The sequence below is a fragment of the Alosa pseudoharengus genome, unplaced genomic scaffold (genome assembly GCF_046254945.1).
Source record: "Alosa pseudoharengus isolate Yale_2024_CS ecotype anadromous, Long Island Sound unplaced genomic scaffold, YU_APseudo_1.1 YU_APseudo_1.1_scf_2, whole genome shotgun sequence".
NCBI classification, from domain to species: domain Eukaryota; kingdom Metazoa; phylum Chordata; class Actinopteri; order Clupeiformes; family Clupeidae; genus Alosa; species Alosa pseudoharengus.
This window is the reverse complement of record NW_027468663.1, coordinates 14421077-14438333: the sequence shown is the minus strand read 5'-3', so window position 1 is coordinate 14438333 and position 17257 is coordinate 14421077. Positions and strand designations below refer to the sequence as shown.

Genomic DNA, 17257 nt, shown 5'->3' with positions numbered 1-17257 from the left:
GCAACTGTATGGCTTCTCTCCTGTGTGACCCCTCAGATGGACATTTAGATATCCTTTCTGTGTGAAACGGGCTGGGCATACAGAGCAGCAGTATGGCCTTTCTCCCGTGTGGACACGTTGATGGATCACCAGGTCTGCTGGACAACGAGTTAAAAGACCACAAACTGAACAGGTTAGACGTTTTTTCCTTTCACGCTTCTTGTCAGACCTCTTTTGTCCAGGTCTTTGGATGGACGTTGTGATGGGTGACCATGTGGAATCTGCAGTGTTACGATCCTCAGCCGTCATGAACTGCAAGAAAATAGAGGAATAGAAAATGTTCTCAGTACAGTTCCATATAAGTACAGTCATGCATTCCAAATCAGTACAATTGTGCATTCCATCCATCCATGATGCATCAACCATCAAGGTCATGCTTCAAGCATCAATCACTTTATGGGTTTGACAGATAATTATACTTTTGCTATGAATAAATGGAAATAAGCAATTGACAATGAATTAACATTTTTTTACTTATTTATTCAGCAGACTTTACATTCATCAAATAATGCTACATGTTTTGCAATTACAGCTTTGCTGACCTTTAGCACTCTAGGTATTGGTTTTGGAAGAAATGGGAATTATTCAACACAAACACCTTCTGTAGCCCATCCCAGAACTGTGACAGACCTGTCGAGCATGTTTCTGCTTAACAGCATTTGAAATTTGGCATTGCTTTGAAGCTTGCTTCAGATAATTGACCTGTTGCCCCCAGTTCACATATGATGGCATGTAAAACAGTGATAAGACTGGATTGTATGAATACAATAGCTTATCTTACTTGCACTGAAACACTCCAAAATCATTACATTTCCTCTGCTTGACATAAAATATCAAGTGCTCCTGCATCCTCTAATTTGCTTAACTTCTCACAAGGTTTCCTCTTCACTCTGATCAACATAGATAGCACAAGTATTATGATTGTAAGGTTTAAAGAAACATGTTCCGGTATTAATTTATTCCCATCACCTGTCCCTTGTATTGGACAAGAGTCTTGTTTGATCCCAGAATATAATGTCATCAATATAAAAAATAGTTGTATTGTTTTTCTGTGTTGACTTTTTGTCATATCATATCATGGTCATTAAGAAACAGATGAGAGAAACACATTTGAACAGTAAAACATAATTTTAAGAACATCACATCGTGGAACTTTTTGATTAAATAGCATTCTGCACAACTGATCGTCACCTAAAGCTCGGTTGTTAGGTCACCTCAGCACCGCCAACAGATCATGCATGGTACAACAGGAAGCAGTTTTTTGTCTTTGAAACACACAAATACATGTTACATTTAATACATTTGATAAACGTTTTCCCTTTGCATCCTTTTCTCCTGCATCGTGATGCATTCAATCCATCCACCATCTTTGGCAAGTGTAGTGCCCCAATTTTTTTCACATCTTCTATGGGCTGTCGTTCAACAGGCCTTCTCTTCTTGGTTGGAATATACTCCTCACCATAAATCCTCATCTCATCATCCAACTGATCAACCTGTAAAACAGTTGTTTGTCAAACTACAGAGTCTAATGCACTTATCCTCCTGACCATTTCAATCTGGGTCTTTCAGTTCTTTTCTGGTTCTGGACTGATCAGATTTGAAATCTCTTCTAGGAATGAAGTAACCAAGACCTTTATGGTCTTCAGCTTCATTAGCCTGGCCATGCTCCCCTAGAATCTCCTTTCAGTGAAATACTAGTCTGCCAAACAATACACTAACATTTCCCTTGGACACAAAGGGGGACGAGAGGGGATGACGCTATAGTTTCGAAATCGAAAGTGGCTGTGATAAATGGAAGTAGTAACTACTACTACTACTCCAAACCTAAAAAAAATTAAATATATATGTAATATGTAAATTAATGTAAAGGTTAGGCAAAGTAGGAAGTAACGTTAGGAATCCCTGATCAATGTGATTGGCAGATAATGCAAAGTCTACGCCAGTTATGAGAGGAAACATTTCCCAATCATCAGAGGCCAGACTCTCTTCATAACAAAATGGGGGAAATGTGTGGTAAATATGGCATAATGGCACACTTGACATACTCTACATTAATCCAAGTAAGCCCTATATAGCTATTTATTATGGAGTGCAAAATGGATGTAATGGATGTGGACCTTAGGATTTATATACATATCTTTAAAACACAATTGTTATCTGTTTTGCACATGTAAAATATTTTAAAAGAGGATTCAAAACTGGATTTTCACTCCTTACAATACACTCCTTCTGCAAGAGAATTTTATTTTCAGTTGAACATACACTGTAGCTGTCATAATATATACAAGCACATCACATGAGCATAAAACAACTAATTCAGCAATGAATATGAAATAGAATTAAGGGACATTGGCAACAAACAAATAAAGATTCACTCCCAATTACAATCAGCACATCTGTTGCTATTTAATGGTTCTCTCACTGCTGTCAAGCTGCCAACAGGAGCATATATTGGAAAATATCCTAACGTCTACAAAATGTAACATATACTACAATTCAGTGGTTAGCTTCAGTAGACACGGTTCCTGTATGAACTCTCCTCTGATGTCTTTGGAGGTATCTCTTTGACGCAAAGCTTTTGACACAGTATGAGCAACCAAATGGCTTTTCTCCTGTGTGAAGTCTTATGTGAGTTTTCAGGGTGCTGGACAAGGAGAAACATTTCCCACAGTGAGGGCAAGCGTATGGCTTTTCTCCGGTGTGACACCTCAGATGGACCTTCAGACATCCTGACTGTGCAAAGCGAGCTGGACATACTGTGCAGCGGTATGGCTTCTCGCCTGTGTGTACCCGTTGGTGGATCTTCATCTCTACTGGATAACGAATTCCTATACCACAAATTGGGCAAGTCAAATTTTTCTTTCTTTCTCTCCTTTTTCCAGGCTTCTGTCGTGTGCATATTTGCACAAGTGTTGAGACAGGCATTTCAGAATTGTCGGAAGAATGGGGGTCCTCAGGGTCCTTCTTCAACTGTAAAAGAAGATTGATATATTTAGTACCTTGATTATCTTACCAGAATTCAGTGACTTTAAATGTGGCAATGTCAAACGATGTCATTTTTCCATGGCTGAGCTTCTATGGCAAACTTTACTTGACCCTTTCTTGACATGTCTTCAGCAATGTTCTTTGTGGTGTAAGTTTGGAGCATGACTGACATTACAAAATATTCGTTTACAAAAAGTTCAGTCAAATTTGTTTTTCCAAATTACTGTAAGTAGAATGTGTACTCATTTAGAACATTTAACAGTGTCTATTTTTCAGTAATTATATTAATACAGTGTGACCAACATTGCAACTTGTCCACTTAGAATAATCTGTTTAAAACCAAACCCTTGCTTATCTCTATCTCTTTTATTGGTTTGAGTTAAGTATTTATATACACATATACATATTGAGCCACAAATATTGCTTAAATTGTTAAAATAAAAACACAGTGTGCATCTGATTAACATGAATTGAATTTGATCAGTTAGCAGAAAGCATCTGAGAACAGTATAATCTTCGGTCTAGATTTGAAAATGGCAAGTGTTAGGGAATTTTTGATGTCATCCGGAAGTGGTTCCAAAGCTGAATCGCATAGCAGCTAGAGGTTGCTTCACCCTGTTTAGTTCTGACAGCGGGTTTTACCAACAAATATTTCTCCTGTGACCTGAGAGGTCTGGAGGGTGTGTACTGCTGAAATATGTCTTGATAGGTAATTAGGTTCTGTTCCATTTAGTGATTTATAAATAAGCAGGAGTGATTTAAAATCAATTCTGTGACTGAAGTATTGGAGTAATGTGGTCAGTACTTTCACCATGTGTAGTGTGGTCACTACTAGTTTTCATGAACAGCCTAGTAATCAACAGTAATCAACCCTACTGGAGATAAATCAATGAATGAGTTTTTCTAAATCATGTTTTAACATAAGACCTCTAAGTTTTTGTTTTCATGTGGCTGTTGAAATTTAAATCACTGTACATTAAGACACCAAGATTTTTAGCAGCATACTTTGCTTGAAGCCCTTTGTCAAGATGAGTAGTATGTCATGCCAAGTACACCAAGTATAATTACTTCAGTTTTGTCTTTGTTCAGATGAAGAATTTTGAGACATCCAGTTGTTAATTTGTTCAATGTATTGGCAAAGAGACATCGTCATTAGATGACAGAGCTAAGTAGATTTTAATGTCATCAACATAGCTATGATAGGAAATAAAATTGTTTTTGATGAATTTTCAAGTAAGAGCATATAAAGGTTGAATAATAGTGGCCCCCAAGATCGACTCCTGGGGAACACCACAGGTCAAGAACGTTAGTGTTGAGGTACAGTTGCCAATGGCAACAAAGAAACATCTTTCTTGTAGGCATGATTTGAGTTAATTGATAACTATACCTGTAAATCCAATCAAGTGTTATAGTCTGTGTAGTGATATGTTGTGATCAACATTGTCAAAGGCTGAACTAAGGTCCAATAACACTAGAATTATTGTTTTGCCTGCATCTGTATTCCTCTTGACGAATTATGACAGCAGTTTTTGTGACAAGGTTTTGTGTTCAAATAAGATCATTAATTAAAAATGTCTTGATCTGATATTCTGCTGGGAAATTATAAGGTTGTTTTGGTACAGACAGGTGATTTGACTGGTTTGCCTTGCAAGCTAGATGCACACGATTTCTTCTATTTCTAGTCAACACAGGAATAGAGAACGCCATAGACCTACAGGGTCCCGTCTTGATCCCATACGAATTGGCTCTTGATTAAATCCCTGAAATTTAATTTTAATGTGTGCCTTTATTTTACTGATAACGTTTTCATGATACAAGCACACATCTGCCCCAATTTATGAAACAAACATACAGTACAACATACAACAGTAAACTGGGCATGCAGATATTTCCACGCAATTTAAGCTTGGTATGTATCAATATCAGAGTGTAGGATATGATCAAATATTGCCATATTCTGAATGACATCTATTTGTTCATCACATAAAAATATGTAGCCTATAGCAAAATATGATATCTTGTGAAGGCCTACATCAACTATGTGTCATATATCCCCAACTTACATATTTTCCAATTCCCAATTTTCATTTCCAACTTGTTAAATCGCAAAAAGTATTAGACCAACACCTTTATTGTATAGCATAGCCTAGCCTACTTTTTGTAAAATAGCAGAACTGTTATGTGGACAAAATGAACATTCAATTGCCAAGGACATTATGTGGACAGAACTACTTTTCATTGTACAAAATGACAGAATATCAACAAAATAAAAAAGTGCAACAGTCAATTCAGGGCACAACATTAACTTTTGTTTATTGTGCATGAAAGAATGTGCTCTCTACACAATGTTCTGTGGATACAATGCTGATGCATTTGTGTTTAATTAAGCCTGCTGCTGTTTTACATCACCCTAAAGCTTGGCAGATGATATGCCTTTTATAAAATGGAACAGCCTTAGTAATGATCTCCTTATACAGAGGTGTATCCCATTAGCTGACTTTGACTTCCAGTTCTGCATCTGTATCTAGGGCCTAGATTATAGGCAGATGTTATCACATGTTCGCAGTAGTTCCAACAGACTGTTTTTTTTTTACAAAATGGCTTTCACAATAGCAATCCTGGCTGCAGCACTTGCCTAGTACAATAAGGGCTGATTCATAGTCTACACAAGTCAGTGACGTGAATGCAAGGAGTGTTTAACGTAACAAAATGTGTAAAATGTAAGTGCAAGTGCCATGCGTTTCCAATAGGGGCTACTGTCCACGTCGCTTGCACAGACCACGAGAGGGGTCTTCAATGCGTGCATGAGCCTTGCGTTCCCAACTGTGTCCATGTAACTTGTGTAGACTATGGATCAGCTCAAAAGGCCTTTGCATAAGGCCTGCACATGTGTTGGCACTGGCTCCCTTACCTTGTTGTCTCATCTTTCTTCAAGGCACGCCACTTTGAAACTTCCTTGTCTCTTCACGACACAGTCTCGGAATGAGCTCTGTATCATAACTCGGGAGGCGTAATTCATTCTCTTTCTTCTTTGTCCTTCTCCTCTTCTGGTACAGGGCATTCTTCTTTTTATATTCAGCATACTTCTGCTCGTTCTCCCTTAGTCTGGCACGGCGTTTAGCCTGACGCTCCGCAGCAGTCATGGCCATTTTCACCTAGTGAAATCGTACATGCATACAATTTCAATGATTTCACATTAAAGTAAGCAAAAAAGGAAAATCCATAAATGTCCAAATTAAATTAGCCAGGTATTATAATAATGAGGCACTCATGTGAACTGCAGAATTTTGTAGTCTCATCTTTTAGGTCTTAAATCCCTTAATATGGTTATCAGAAGTATCAGAAGAATTCAACTGTAGATCTACTTGCTTTGATCCTTTATCATGGTTCTGTGTTTCATGTCTGCTGAAATTGAGGACTGGACCAAAGTGCACGACAAGGTGGCCGATATTCACAAAAGGAAGATTTTAATAACAAAAACAACCAAACAGGTACCAACCAGGGGGAAAAATAGGATTTCGAGAAGCAAAAATGCAAAACTGTGAGATTAGGGCTATAATGGAGAGGGAAAGAAAATTCTTACCTGAAGAGTTAAGATGTAACTGATGTTACAGACAGTTCCTCCAGAATCTTGTGCAGGTTTGTTGTAATTGTCGAAGCCAAAATGACTGAAATTGATGAGGGAATTCTCAAAAATTCTGGTTCTTGAATTTACGTAAATTTGTGTAAAACGGCAAGTTTGGTAAATTTGTGATATCAGAAGTTTGCAAAATCCTGGAGGGACTGCAAAGCCAAGGAGTTTTAATTCAATTCGGATTCCTCCTAATAACGAAAAATTTAATTGCGCAACTGATGTTACAAAATTTAAACAACGTTTCCTATTTCAATACGAGCCCTGTGAGCACAAATGACTGACCTGGGGCTTTGTTTGACGCAGATTATTTATTTATAACCTATGAGAAAATTGTGAAAGGTAAGCAAATAAAACGCAAATACTGTCACCTTACGTTTGGCAAAGTTCTCATCCTTTTCGCCTAAAAAATAATCCCTTCTCAAAGTTTAGATCTCCTGTCTCCTCATCCACTTCTTCAGCTTTAACTCCATCAGAATGAGTAGGCCTAGGCTACTGATGCTGCATTCCACACAACTCGTAAGTTCCGGAGCCAATCAGAATGTACCCTGAACTGAACAGGCCTCTGACTTCCGATTTGTCTGAAATGCAGCAGTGGCTCATATGGATTCTCAGACCTAAAAGGTGAGTAGTTTGCATCCCTGGCTTAAAGGACAAGTTCGGTATTTTACACTTAAAGCCCTGTTTTCAGATAGTTTATGATTAAATAGAACGTTTAAGATTGAAATTTGGACACATGCTGCTGTCCTGAGAATTTTCGGTTTCTGTGGTAGCGCCCCCCCCCTCCTCCAGAACGCTGCATAGGTGCACTGGAACAATCCTTCCTAAAACGTATTAAACTTTTGTTTACAAAGACGTGAAACTCAGTGGTCAGGGGTGTTCACTGATATGCTCACACAAAAATCGCTCAGGACAGCAGCATGTGTCCAAATTTCAATCTTAAACGTTCTATTTAATCATAAACTATCTGAAAACAGGGCTTTAAGTGTAAAATACCGAACCTGTCCTTTAAAGTTCTCAAGCAATGTGCCTGATTTCAGGTGGCCAGGTCGTTTAGATATGTTCCTTGCTTTAAGCCCTGTTGTAATGGAATGCCTTCTGGCCTGTTTGAGAATCTGTAAATTACGTGACCACAAAAGGAGAATTGAATATTCCTTTCTTCACTGTTACTGTCCTTAATCCCATGTTATACACAATCACAAATGATTGTTAAAATGATGTTGTTGGTTTAGAATATTCACTTGTAAGAATGTCAATGTCAACATTCAAGGGTCCATATCATGTATTCTACTGTAGTAAAGTACAATATACAGTATGTACTCTACTCACATTTCGAGAAAGGAATTGCCTCTCATTCTGGTGCAGATCTGGTGAAGGGAAGACAACATCAGTCGTGAAGTTTGTTGCCTGTTCCACTGAGTAGACTCCCAAGCTATTAACATCTCTCGCTCCTCGATGCTTCATTGTGATGTGTGATACTGTGCTGGACAATTCTGAGGACTAGAGCAGAATATTAATTAGATGTTTACTTGGATGAAGTTGTTCATCTTTCCACAACTGGATCTTCAACTGGAAACTGATCAAGAATGGTTGTCATAATATTACAATAAAAGCAGGTGTATTCACTGATGTATGGCTCCAGAAGCCAAGGCAATTTCTAGAAACATATATACATCACTCAAGAGATGTGGAAAAAAATGGCTTATGTATGTATGTAGTTTAACCATGTATGTAGTGCATGTAGGTTACACTTCATCATTAAGTGGTTGTTATGAGCTATGGTTTGTATATTTATGGTATTTTTCTTATTTTCATTATAACAGTGCATGAAAATGTACTGTTCTGTTATCCGAAGTCATCTTCTTATATTACAGTGCATGAAAATGCACTGTTCTGTTATCTTTTTTTTTCTATTTTTGTAAACTTTATACTTATATTAACAAAAAACAAGTTTATTTTTCCCCATAGACTTTGAATTGCCACTATGACATCATAAAGGGCTAATTAAACCGATTTGCACCTGTATCAACTGCCAGCTGCTCAACTACGCCCCCTCAAAGAGTCAATTAAACCAACTGCACCTGTATCAACTGCTTTTACTGCCAGTTATCATAGTTTCCCTGTGAAATTTCACCTACCACAACAGTCCCTCACACAGAATAGGCTATTGAGTACAACTTTAAATGTGGAATTGTACAAATTGATATGTTCTCCACTTTTGAGGTACAGCTTGTAAAGATAAATGCCACCCTCCTCTGTGCATTAGTTTACCGACCACCAAAAATTAAGCTTAATTGTAATTTCATTCAAGAATTTTCTGATCTACTATCTTTTATGGCCTCTCGCTAGGGCTGTAACGATATACGATTCGAAACCGAAATCGCGACATTCATATCAACGATACTGTGTCACGGTGTGAAAAGGCAGAATCGCGACACACCTTTCTAGTGTTTCACGCAGTGCTTTCTTACGCGGCCGCAAAAGCAACCCACATCTCCCGCTTTACTTATCGGTAGCCTACGTTGTCCAAAAACAAACAAATAAATAAATAATAATTTCATACCTCTCCTTGCTTTCATTGTAGACTATGTGTGCAACTTTACCAAACAGTATAGAAGTAAACCCCCTCTCCTTGCCCCTCTCTCTCTCTCACTCTCCCTCCCTCTCCTGCTCAATGAACACGCGCGACTTAAATAAAACATTCACAATCGTGAAAGCAAGGACGCATAGAAGACGACTAGCTAAATTACTATTAAATCCGCTTAACATCATTAGCATGCTGCACATATTTGTTTAAAACTCTTGCATTGAAGTTGACTGATCATCTCAATACCAACGTTTCCCAAAAGGACCTGTCCCAAGGAGAACAAGTATTACCTTGAAACTTAAACACACATGGGAAAACTGAACAGTCCAATCAGTAGACTATGATAGGCTAAGCTAGCCAACTATGCTACTTTGTTTACAATATTTCCAGGCTTCAACCAGACAGCTGAATTAAAGAGGTAGAGTTGTAATAAAAAATAGCAGGCCTAGGCTATAGGCTAATCTGCATAAAGTGTGCTGTCATAAATATCAGTCATTCAGAAAAATATTTTTATATCAGGATATAAAATAATAGATATATTATATTGTAATCCTCTGGCGTTCTAAGGGAGGCTAAAATGTTATTTAATAAAATGTCTAGCCCCACCCCCCCCCCCCCCAAAAAAAAAAAAGAAAAAGAAAAATCGAGATTCGTATCGAACCGTGGGTCAAAAATCGTGATACAAACCGAATCGTGAGGTTGGTGTATCGTTACAGCCCTACCTCTCGCTCTGACAATTTCATGATTTTAGAGGATTTTAACATTCACATTAGGGCTGGGACAACGCGTCGACGCAATCGATGACGTTGACGCAAAAAATACGTCGACGCAAAATATGCGCGTCGATTCGTTAAGCATAATGTGTGCCGCTAAATAGTTTTAATTTTACACCTTCAGTGTTTCCCATAAGTTGACTAATCTGTGGCTGGGGGCCACGAAATCACTGAGCTGTGCTTTTCAAGCACGCACCCTTTTCTTGCCCCGGCCACTCTCTCTTGTAACGAGCCCGCTGCCCCTCTGCATGAAGCATTGCATTGAACACGGCGGGCTAAATTGCTATTAAATCCGCTTAGCATCGTGACCATGCTGTGCAAATTTGTTCAAAACTGCTGCATTAAAGTTAACTCTACTTAGTTTGGTCTCCTCAATGTACTATGTTGTGATGAGACCTTAGCAAAGTTATGCAATCAAGCAGTATCTCAAAGCTAACGTTAGAATACTGTTTGGATGTTGAGTTTAGCATGCTTACAGTTGTTTGTCAATTTCGTTATTCATGCAAGGCTCATTTTATTGACTCTGACACTGAATGTTTGCAAAATCCCAATGTAAATGGAAAAGTGTTTTCCAAGACTCAAAAGTGCTTGTCCCAAGGAGAAGTATGAACCGTTATTTGAACTAACTACGTTATGAATTGCATCCACACATCATCAGCGTTTTAACTGTGTTAATGTTAATTACAAGGATTCCCTCACGAACGTCGTCTTAAAGTGACAGGCACTCAATTAGACCAGAGACTTTCTAATGAGGAGACACAGCACTCAAAAAATCCTCCATAGAAATGCATGGGGCTAGTTTGTCAGGCCAATATGGCCGTTGTCTACATATATCCCACCCCTTCCTCGGCAAAACGTCGACATGTGAATACATTGAGCCAATCATATGGTGTGTTGTGAAGATATTGTGCCAATCATGTGTTGTGATCTCGCCGCTGGAGCAAGATTGGTGTCGTGAAGCCTTGCGCACGCGCAGTTCGACCCAAAGACTGTGCCCGATGAGTGCCCATAAAACTTTGGTATATGGCCGCCGAGTGGAGGGACTTGCCTAAAAGGACTTTGATTAGACCTATACACTACTGAACAGAACTGAATGCTACCTCTGACTAAGAATGCATTACTTTACAATTGTATAGTCTTTTATTTTTGGAATCTTAAGAGCAATAAACATATATTCCAATGTTAAGGAATTCATGTTTTTGTTCATTCAGATATGTAAATCAACATGTATAAGTTGCTATTAGTCAATTAATGGGGAGATAATCGATAAACGAATCGAAATCGAATCGGACTGAAAAAATTAATCGTTAGATTAATCGATGCATCGAAAAAATAATCGCTAGATTAATCGTTTAAAAAATAATCGTTTATCCCAGCCCTAATTCACATCTGTTGCCCATCAAAACCTTTGGTTAAGGACTTTTTATGCCTTGTGGACTCTTTCAATTGTGCAATCTGTTATGGCCCGACGCATCAGAAAGGCCACACATTAGACCTAGTATTGTCTTATGCAGAGTTTCCGCTAGAAAAAAATGACCGGCAGAGTTTTCGTTTTCCGGACATTTTGATGATATACCGGTCAAATATGGCTACATTGTTTGTTGCTGCTACCCACGTTCTCCACATCTCCAGTGGTGACTGTTTAACTTACACAGATGCGCACATACAAGAATGAACGCTCACACCACTACCCCCTAATACTATGCCTCTTTATTTGATAACAATAAATCAAGAAATGTTTCCTATTCTGGGAAATGTTTAGTTTATTTTTCTTTCGGCCGCGGTTCAATGATACCATTTAATTGTGCCAGAAATGATCCGCGGACCAGTAATCTCCTCGTCGAGGAGGCCCTAACCCAGATCATAGACAGAGAACGCATAGGCCTACTGTATGCTTTGGGTAAAGAACACTTTGCATGTCCAGTGTAGGCTACACGGAGAATTACAGTGTCTTGGAGCGGCCGCATCCCCCGCAACTCCACTCCAATGTCACTGATTCTGACAGATACGCCATCCGCCTCGCTCATTTGTTCGTTGTTTAACATGGACGTTTTAAGCGTGCGCTTCCTATTTGAAATGCAGCATAGCTATGCGTGTTGTTTAATAGCTTACTTTTCAAACGGTAGAGTCTGTTCATTTAAAAACATAGACAGAGGACGTATAATATAGGCTTACGTATTAAGGCTTATTCTCAAATTCAGATTGCGTTAGGGGACGGGATAGCCAATTTCAATCGGACAATTTGACCGGAGAGATTTAATTTTGTCGGACATTTCATTTTTTTTTCGGCCAATGTCCGGTAATTACCGGACAACGGAAACCCTGGTCTTATGGTTTCAATGTTTCCAACTTGTTGGGGTCTCTGATCATTTTTTGATTTTATTTGAATCTATTTTGTTTTGTCCCCCTGTATCTCCCCCTAAGTCCTATTCCTTTGCCCGTTCTATTAATTCCACCACAGCCAAAACATTCTCTAATACTTTCATCCTCTCTCACTCACCTACTATCTCTGTTGCTATTTCCACCTGCTCTGACATTGAAGTCACTCTCTTTAATGCATCCTGTCTTGAGACCTTAGACTGTGTTGCCCCACTAAAACAAAAGTGTGTCAAAACTATCACCGCTCCATGGTTAAATGCCACGACCCGTTCTGTCAGAAAATCTTGCAGGAAAGCAGAGCGCAAATGGAAAATAGAGAAGCTTTAGGTCTTCTATGACCTTTTTAGAGATTCTCTAAAGACCTACCAAAACTCTGTTAAGGCAGCAAAGGTTGAGTATTATGCTCAGTTTATCAACAATAATGCTCATAGGCCAAAAGTTTTATTTAATACCATTAATTCTATTATAAATCCTGCCTCTGCGTCATCTACTCTTGCCCCTTCAACAGAAATCTGTGAGAAGTTCCTCAACTTCTTCATCGATAAAATTGACAAAATAAAATCTCAAATCTCACCTCGGATTCGGATCCCTCAGTGATAGAACTTAGCTGCCTCCAACAGTTTCAGGCTATATCTTCCTCCCAGCTTTCTGAGGTGGTCTCCCATATGAAATCTACATCCTGCCACTTAGATGTTTTACCTGCACGCCTCTTTAAAGAAGTTTTTACCATCATCTGCCCTCTTGTATTGGCCATAATTAATCACTCACTAACCAATGGAGTGGTCCCCTCAGGGTTTAAACGTGCAATTGTGCAACCTTTACTTAAGAAACCTAACCTTGAGCCCAGTGACCTGAAGAATTATAGGCCTATTTCTAAATTACCTTTTCTGTCAAAAATACTAGAAAAGGTTGTCCTCTCTCAGGTTTCTTCTTATCTGAGTGAGTTCAATATATGTGATAAATTCCAATCAGGTTTTAGATCTCTGCACAGCACTGAATCGGCCTTGCTAAAAGTCCAAAACGACATTCTCTTAGCAGTTGATTCTGGATCTTGCGCCCTCTTGGAACTTCTTGATCTGAGTGCAGCATTTGACACCATTGACCATAACATCCTATTAAAACGCTTGGAGGATGAAGTTGGTCTCCAGGGTTCTGTTTTGCAATGGTTCTCTTCTTATCTTAGTGATAGATCATTTTCAGTTAGTTTAGGCAATTTCTCCTCTTCCTCTGCCCTTATAAAGTGTGGTGTTCCTCAGGGTTCCATTTTGGGCCCTCTTTTATTCTCTCTTTATATGCTACCCCTTGGCTCAATTTTTAAAAAGTATAACATTCAGTATCACTGCTATGCAGATGACACTCAGTTTTACCTGCCTGTTAACACTAATGGCATTTGTTCTTTGGAGAATACTGTCTGTATAAATCGTCTTGTAAGTAAACTACCAGTGCTTTTTCAAAGTTCTCAATGTCTCGTTTTAAATGTCAGGGCCCTCGGAAGTCCACCAATGAAGCGTGGAGATACATTGAGCCTCGTAAATGGTGTAAAACAGTGATTTATTTGCATGGCTAGCCCGATGCCGAAGCACCACCATTGAAAAAGCTGTTGGTAGCATCGGCTAACTAGCGCCAGATTTTGGAGTGCAGGGGACAAGCCGAGATGGGCTATGAGACATACGTTCACACTCAGTATCATGTTTCAATACACTTTAGGTCAATATCACACCGGAATTCTCCTTTAAACTAAAATATCAAGACATTGTTATCTTTGTTAGACCATAGGGTCGTTGTCATATAAATGCTGTAACGAAATTCGAAGTGTAAATATACAAACTTTATGTTGAAAGTGTAACCGCGACCGATCATGTAGTGCCCAAAGTGACGTCATCACCGAATTGCGTAAAAAAACCCGCTAATGCTAAAAACAACAAAAACTGGCATTTAACACCATTTGGAGACATTTTTAAAAATGATATACATATATTGAGTGCTTTATGTACCCATTAATCAACAGTGGTGGTTAACCTGCAACACAGGCTTTAAGTCCTCTCCAACCATTGACTGCTTTAAGTCTAACTTAAAGACTTTCATTTTCTCCCAAGCTTTTAATCTACCTTAATACCCCCCCACACACACACTCTTTATTCTTTTTTGACCAATTTGTTTATTATTTCAATTAATTATTTATTTTCCCCCCATGTTATGTTATTGACTTGAGCCAGATGCCACACTCTGCAGACACCAGAGCCCTATAACTTGTTTGTGTGACATAGAAAACATCCCAAATTGCATCCACATATCGTAATGCACTATGCAAAAAGTTGTTTCCACTCGTAGCCAAACACAGTGAGATGCAAGCCTTACAATCCACCCAGAAATGTAATTAGGCTACTCTCACGTCCTTAAAAGTGCCAGACAGTCAATTAGACACACCACCAATGTAATGGCATTAAATAGAAGTGTAGCCTAATAGTTTAAAAGTCAATATGAAATTACTAGATAATTAGTTGGTATTAGTACCTGTAATTATGCAGAATTATGCAGTCACAGAATATTAATTGTTAAAAAAAGATGAACTTAATATGAATTACAAAATATATGAATGTATTGAAACATATGACATGATGCTTTGTGAATTACCCCAGTCAAAGCATTTACATAAATAAAGTAGGCCTACTTTGATTTTCTGTAATCTTTACTATTTACCTTTACTTATCCTTTTTAATTAGCATATCAAGATGATCAGTGTGATTTTGGTCTTACTAAACTTAGTTCCCCTTGATTTAAAAAAAAAAAAAAATCACAACTATTTTTGCAATTTTCTCTTCCTCCCGCAATTTCTTCGCAACAAACGGCTAAAACACCACAACTTCCATTGCAATTTTTTAGAAAAGTTGTTGCGAAATCAGGCATCTTAGGTCGCAACAATCTCAAAAAATCCTTGCGAAATCCTGGACGGACTGCCTCTGAATGGTAAAGTTACACACTCACTCCGGTTCGCAGTAAAAAACAACTATTTTCTGGTTCAAGCTCCAAACCAAAGTGCCATGTTCCGAACCGTGTTTTGTCTCAAAATGCTCCGACTGGTTCAAATGTTGGTTCGCGAACGGGAACGGAGCCGGTTTTCTGTCAGTGGAAAAGACCTATCGGTGCCTCTCCATTCTACAAAGATTTAAGGCACTTTCTATCCATCCTTCTTCAAAACATACACTCATTCACACATTAAACTATCTATTAACATCCATTACACTATCTACATTCAACTTTTAAACGATCTACTTTGTCTCAGGCTTTAAGCATACAATCTGGCTCCCTTAAGACTGCAGGTTATGTTTCCTGTAACTGTTTCCTCTGCCCACAACTACAACTACTATTAAATAATTTGGTAATACTTTATATTAAGACACACATATTCATCATTAATTAGCTGCTTACTAAAATGTATATTAGTAGCATACTAGCCATTTGTTAGTCATTATAAGTCACTAATTAATATCTTATTCTGCAAGACCTTATTCTACCTTTACTAGACCCTTAATTAAGAATTTCCCCTATGTAAGCTCCTAATTACCCTTTATTCATAGTTATTAAAGGGACACCAGGCAACGTTTTCGTGTTAATTAATCATCTTCGTAAGTCGGTATATGGTTAAATGACTCATTACGGGGCGAATGAAGGCTCTCTCGCCCGCCCCTACTGCCTGTAGGAAGAATATCCCACTTGCAAGTTCGGTGTATCCTACCCGCCGACCGAAGCAGGATCAGTTTACAGCACAGAGGCAGGCTAACAAAACGCTAGAGATTGTTGCAAACGTGTCAGAGCCAGCGAAGAAGCAGCGAAAACCCTTGACAGAAGACGCAAAGAAAAGGAAAAGAGCTTCAGACCGAGCGAGGGAGTTTCGTAGAGAAAAAGCACCAGCCTGGTGTCCCTTTAAGTAAGTTGTTGCATAGTAATTATGACCTAAATATGCATGGCTCAGTATGGGGCTTGTAAAGTGGTAGTACCACAAGAACAGTTATTTACCCCTAATAATACTTATCAAAGATGGTCTATTCATATGGAACTAGACACAAAACCACAAGTGCTAATAGTGGACAAATAACTCATAATTAAGTCTTTGTAATACAGAATATGTTCCCTATTCTAAAGTTGGGTCTTTGTTCACATTTAATTCACAATTAATGTGGCACTTCTTAACCCCCATGTTAAAGTGTATTACAGCGCACACAAGAAGCAGACAGCCAAGTTAGCACAAATACAAAAATAGATTTTACACCGCTGAGTAGTGATGGGCAAATGAAGCTTTGGTGAACCACTGAACCACAGCAGTGTGAACCTAGCGACACTAGCTGAAAAGCAAAAAGATGGCCGCCACACATACATTTTTCAACATAAAGGTCCTTAGCAAACCAATATTTTTGGTTACATATATTGGTTTGGGTAAGGACTTTTATGTTGAAAAATCTACATGTGGCAGCCATATTGGATTTTTTCATTAGTGTTGCTAGCTTCACACTGCTGTGGTTTAGTGGTTCACCAAAGCTTCATTTGCCCATCACTACCACTGAGTATTATATTTTTGAGTCACTTATTTGTTCTAAAAAAGTATTTCAAATGCGTCAATGACGTCATTCATTAGCAGAAAGCTAGTGTGTTGTGGGCCACGACCCAACCTGTAAGAAATCAGAAAGACGTAAGTACTCGTTCATTCAACTTTTGACCTATAATCCATATTGAGCTTGCAGAAACCACAATCAAATCTTCGATTTTTCAACAACCAGGTGAAAGAGACACATTTAGCCGTCTAGCTCCATAGACCCCCAAGTGTAATTTTTTTGAGCAGTATATATAAAACAACCTACCTAGCAA

General features: G+C 38.5%; 1 protein-coding gene across 2 annotated transcripts in view; it reads right to left on the bottom strand.

Moving 5' to 3' along the window:
* LOC143133901 (uncharacterized) overlaps positions 1-17257 on the bottom strand; it is a 41788-nt gene that overhangs the window by 12281 nt on the left and 12250 nt on the right. The gene's annotated exons all lie outside the window — the stretch shown is intronic.